The sequence below is a fragment of the Pleurodeles waltl genome, chromosome 12 (assembly GCF_031143425.1).
Source record: "Pleurodeles waltl isolate 20211129_DDA chromosome 12, aPleWal1.hap1.20221129, whole genome shotgun sequence".
Classification (NCBI taxonomy): domain Eukaryota; kingdom Metazoa; phylum Chordata; class Amphibia; order Caudata; family Salamandridae; genus Pleurodeles; species Pleurodeles waltl.
The window spans coordinates 113,803,183-113,809,182 of record NC_090451.1 but is presented as its reverse complement, the minus strand read 5'-3'; the positions used below and the strand labels follow the sequence as shown (position 1 = coordinate 113,809,182).

Genomic DNA, 6,000 nt, shown 5'->3' with positions numbered 1-6,000 from the left:
CCACTGAATTCTAAACAATATGTCTCACAGCACATTCACTGTGTACGCAAGACATAAAAAGGTGTGACTAAGAGAATTCTGAGATTTAGAGCTTGACAGCAATTCACAACCCAACCAAACTGAGCCCTATATAATAATTTACAACAGAGCCAAAGTACACCTTTTACACCCCCAATGGTGGAGGTAAGATATTCAGCAGACACGTGGTCTCCCAGTGCTAAAGGATTTTGGCTAGATATGAAGTGGGCGAAGTGCCCTGAAAACATTATAAAAGTAGGACACGTGCTATAAGCAGACATCACTTCCTTGGCAAGGCAGAAGAAAGGGCACTTCAGAGGGAAGAAATGAGAGGGCTGAGGAACAGACAGATAGCTCCCCTATGGGCAGAGGTGGCGGGAGCATGGAACACTCCTGACATGACTATGATGACGATGCAGATGGGCCTCTTAACTTGCGGAGTTAGGAGCACGACAAACACACCTCTCCTAGACCTCCCTGGAAGATCATACACTGGGGAGGGTTCCCCTGGGTCCCTTCCCCCCCCCGGCTGGGCCCCATACAGCTGTAGACACACTCACACGATGCGTAGTTAGGTCTCGTTTCTGGGCAAGTTGTTTGGCTTGCTTGTTATTTGTTGTAATAAGAGATGATGAGTACCTGTCGTGCCAGAGCTGGAAATGGTGGCAACCGACCACCCTGCTCCATGGGCATACAGCACTGAACCGGAGACCCACAGGAGGCCCACACCACAGATCACAAGCCTGCTTACAGATTTATGCAAGGAACAGCCCTCAGCGTGGTGGTAACATAATATAATAGCAGTAATGGGTAACTGTTCAAAAGTTGTCATGGAAAGGAGATTCATACAGCTCTGCAACCTGTTACAATCCTGTGAATAATATGTACCATCTGAAATACCAATAAATAAAAAAAATAAAAAATCTGCTGCACAACTTAGGGTAAGGCTGGTGTTGTAGTGGTAGATCTGAGGCCCTAGGAGAGCTGGAGACCCCACAGAGCTACAGCAGCTCAGAAGTATACTTAGGCTTCATCAGGGACCCGTTTTGTGACTTGAAAACCCATTAATGCAACAATAAGGGGGTGAAGTAAATGTCATCAACATTGCATAAACTGGTGTTCTTTGCAGTTTTTTTAATAAATAACAGCGCCTGGAAGCCCTTCTGACTGTGAAGGTTTGTTTAACAAATAGTGTTGTAACAACATAAAAGAGGGGGAACTGTAAGACAGTTGCACAGATAGAAGGACGGATAGAAGGTTAAACAGATCGTCATAAATAAGCCACATGCACCGATGCATCTGTACAGGTTTGTAGACAGAAAGGCAGGTATGTAGCTGTTAGTAAATCATGGATGAGATATCATCAGCTTCACAGAAATCGCTGTAAATCACACGCGCCTGCTTTAGAAATAACCACGCCACAAAGACCTTGGTAGTCAGCATGTAGGCTTTAAAGTGTTAACATAAACAGAGATGGGCAGAAATAGGCAGTAAGGCAGATACCCAGATTGAAATAGAAAGTAAATAGAAAGCACATGTAGTAATAGACGTGGACCGATAAGTATATAGAGAAGCAGCTGTTGGTACGAAAATGGGATCACATATGATCAACTTTGTGTGGACTGTCAGGATTTGAAAACGGTTGCTTCATACCAAAAAAAAACATAGCGCCAAGATGTCCTCCTCAATGTCCCTCTGAGCGTTATAGTGTTAACAAAGCATACAGCCAGGCATCAACGCTCTGTTAGACAGGTTCACAGTCACGCACAGGTAGGTGAGCAGATAGATAAGCAGGCACACGGGCAAAAAGATGGATGGACAGATGAATGGATCAATGGATGGACGGACCTCTCTGTTAAACATGAGTCAAATGTAGGGATGGGCGTAACCAGTGTAACTCACTGCAGTGTAATTACGCGAAATTACAGCAACATTATGCGAGGTTGTACAGAATTACACAAGGCTATTTTCCTGGTGCAAAATACACGCTCAGATCCGAAAGGAACCTGATATACACTTTGCACAAGAAAATCGCTCTAAATGCAACAGAACTGGCACAACAGCCGCTGCTCGCGCTCTTTTCCTCCGCTCTTGGGTAGATGTCTTTCCCCACATTACTCCAAATTCCACAAAGGAGCGTAATTGTGTAATTCACGATTCGACCACGACTAATAAACTTGGCTTAAGTTTTAAAACTTTCCCTCTAGCTGCCCGGTGATCCGTGGGTGCGGGATGATGAAGCCAAACGCTGATTGGGTGAGTGCGCCTCTCAGTGTCCTTCTCCGTCGCCTCTTTCTTTCAGACCCTTGGGAGCTCAGTCTTACTTTCTATACAAATATTTATTTTAAGACCTTTTTTCTTCGCGGCCTGAATTGCTGCAAAAACTGATATTTGACTAGCAGGATTCCTTTCAACATTGAAAGCTACTCCGTGTCAGTACAGGAGCCTCGGCGCTGCAGGTACAGGAGACACAGACATCCATCCCTCTTGCTGACCGGGTCCCGTGAAACCAAACTGTAGCTCATACTTTTCACATCAGGACCGCCACAAACGTAAAAGCGCAGAAAGGTGAAATAAATAATAACATTTTTAACGCGTTCTTCAAAGACATTTAATTTCACCGTTGAAATTAGGTTCAAGCTCTTAACTCATGTAAATATTAAGAAGTGAGAATAAAAACGCTGCCCAACTGCTGTGACATTGCCACCTGCAATGCCGTGACTCGGATTTGAACCGAGGTTGCTGCGGCCACAACGCAGAGTACTAACCACTATACGATCACGGCGAGCTACTTGGGCTCTGAAAAGACTACCCTGGTGTGGCTCTGATAGGCTGAAAAAAGGTCACAGTGTCCGTGGAGTGGATAGATTTAGCGTTTGTTTAAAACCCATCTTTTCAAGTTAGATTAGGGTCTTTTCTTTGAGTAACAGATCACAGCAAATATTTACCTCTCTGCTTCCAGTGACAAGACTCCCCATAAACCAAGAAGCTCAGACTTCTTAACAAGATCCACCACTCTGCCCTGCAAGTCTCAAGTGTTCTATGAGTGCTGGGGTCGGGGAAGTGAACACTGCAAAAACTTAATCCACGGCCGACCAAACTCCTCCAGGCCAGGAGGGGCTCGGAACACGCCCCCACATATTGTTGTTTTTTTCTTTTCTGGGTGTCTCTTCAGACACATTCAGCTGCTTGGTGCATACTGCTTTAGAGTTGCATTGTGTGGAATGAAGTGGCGTAAACTTGACTAGCAAACAATGGAGTGGTGATGAATGGAGGGTCATAGAAGGGAGTAGATTGAAGTGCAAAGAGTAGAGTGACGTAATGTGTCATAGAATACAGTGGAATATAATGAAGTGGTGTGCCTTGGCATGGCGTTGAATAGCATTGTCAGGAATGGAGTGGCATAGAGCAGAGTGGGGTAGAGAGGAGTGAGGTTGCATAGAATGGCATAGAGTAGCATAGAGTAAAGTAGTGTGGTGTAGAGTGGCATAGTGTGGTGTAGAGTGAAGTGGCACGGAATGGCATAGAGTCAGAGAACAGTGTGTCATGGAGAGGGGTGGCAAAGAATTAGGAGGAGTGGAGTCGGACTGCATGAAGTAGAGTGTTGTGGAGTTCAGTAGCATTCAGTCGCGTTGCATGGAGTGACACTGTGGTGTAGAGAGGAGCAGAGTAAAAAGTGGCATAGAGTAGAAAGGCCTACAGGAGAGTAGTGTAGAGTGGCACAGCATAGAGTAGTGTGCAGTAGAGTGGCATAGAGTAGAGCGCATGTAGTGCCATTGAGTGATATTGTGTGAGATGGAGTGGAGTGGAGTACAGTGAAGTGGCATGGAATGAAGTAGTATAGAGTAGAGTGGGAGAGAGTAAAGTGGAGTGGCATAGAGTGAACTAGAGTAGAGCGTAGTGGGATAGAGTGGAGTGGCATGGAGTGGAATGGAGAGGCACAGAGTAGGGTAGAGTGCAAAAGTGTGGAATGGCATGGAGTTGAGTGGAGTGGCATAGAGTAGAGTGGCATTCTGTGGGGTGGATTAGAGTGGCATGGAGTGGCATATAGTAGAGTGGAATAGAGCTTAGTGGTGGAGAGTACAGTGGCTTAGAGTGGAGTATAGTAGCATGGAGTAGAGTAGCGTAGAGTAGAGAGGGGTGCAACGGAGTAGAGTGGCATAGAGTTGAGTGGTGTACAGTGGCGTAGAGTAGAATGGGATAAAATAAAGTGGCGTTCAGTAGACTGGAGTAGAGTAGCATAGAGTGGAGAGGCATAGAGTGGAGAGGAGTAAAGTAGAGTGGAATTGTATAGAGTAGAGTTCAGTTGAGTATTCTAGAGTGATGTAGAGCAGAGTGGCATAGAGTCACATAAAGTGGCATTCTATGAAGTAGGGTGGAGTAGAGAGGAATGAAGGGAAGTGGCATAGAGCAGAGTGGAGTGGAGTGGAGTAGAGGGGCATAGCAGAGAGTGACAGGGTGGAGTGGCATAGAATGGAGTAGCATAAAGTGGAGGGAAGTGGCGTATAGTGGAGTGGCATAGATTAGAGTGGCATAGAGTGGAGTGATAGAGTGGAACAATGTAGATTAGAGTGGAGTAGAACTGAGTAGAGTGGAGTGGTATAGAGTTGCACAGTGCAGAGTACAGTGGCACTGAGGGGAGTAGAGTATAGTCATGCAGAGGAATACAGTGTGAGAAAGTAACTAAAGTGTCAATAGAGACGGCGTTTAGGGTGAAAAATAAGCTGTATGCTTGTCATGAATGTTGGAAAGCACATTGCACATCCAAGAATGATACGAAAACACTTTTAAAATATAAAAAATAGCGTACTGTAGAAAGACGAAAAGAACACATGTACTTGGTCCATCCTCCATGGAGGAATGAACACAAGAAAGGAAGATTCAGTCTATGGGAGCTAAGCAATCGAAATATTGCAAATGTGAGTGACATAGAAAACAATTAATGGTAAGTAACCTATGGGCGTGTGGTAAGCCCACTGAATTCTAAACAATATGTCTCACAGCACATTCACTGTGTACGCAAGACATAAAAAGGTGTGACTAAGAGAATTCTGAGATTTAGAGCTTGACAGCAATTCACAACCCAACCAAACTGAGCCCTATATAATAATTTACAACAGAGCCAAAGTACACCTTTTACACCCCCAATGGTGGAGGTAAGATATTCAGCAGACACGTGGTCTCCCAGTGCTAAAGGATTTTGGCTAGATATGAAGTGGGCGAAGTGCCCTGAAAACATTATAAAAGTAGGACACGTGCTATAAGCAGACATCACTTCCTTGGCAAGGCAGAAGAAAGGGCACTTCAGAGGGAAGAAATGAGAGGGCTGAGGAACAGACAGATAGCTCCCCTATGGGCAGAGGTGGCGGGAGCATGGAACACTCCTGACATGACTATGATGACGATGCAGATGGGCCTCTTAACTTGCGGAGTTAGGAGCACGACAAACACACCTCTCCTAGACCTCCCTGGAAGATCATACACTGGGGAGGGTTCCCCTGGGTCCCTTCCCCCCCCCGGCTGGGCCCCATACAGCTGTAGACACACTCACACGATGCGTAGTTAGGTCTCGTTTCTGGGCAAGTTGTTTGGCTTGCTTGTTATTTGTTGTAATAAGAGATGATGAGTACCTGTCGTGCCAGAGCTGGAAATGGTGGCAACCGACCACCCTGCTCCATGGGAATACAGCACTGAACCGGAGACCCACAGGAGGCCCACACCACAGATCACAAGCCTGCTTACAGATTTATGCAAGGAACAGCCCTCAGCGTGGTGGTAACATAACATAATAGCAGTAATGGGTAACTGTTCAAAAGTTGTCATGGAAAGGAGATTCATACAGCTCTGCAACCTGTTACAATCCTGTGAATAATATGTACCATCTGAAATACCAATAAATAAAAAAAATAAAAAATCTGCTGCACAACTTAGGGTAAGGCTGGTGTTGTAGTGGTAGATCTGAGGCCCTAGGAGAGCTGGAGA

The 6,000-nt window shown here is 45.5% G+C and overlaps 1 non-coding gene across 1 annotated transcript; it reads right to left on the bottom strand.

Moving 5' to 3' along the window:
- Nucleotides 1-2,731: 2,731 nt before the first annotated feature.
- Nucleotides 2,732-2,803, bottom strand: TRNAH-GUG (transfer RNA histidin (anticodon GUG)). Its single transcript has one exon. It is a non-coding gene; the product is annotated as a tRNA-His (tRNA).
- Nucleotides 2,804-6,000: the final 3,197 nt, after the last annotated feature.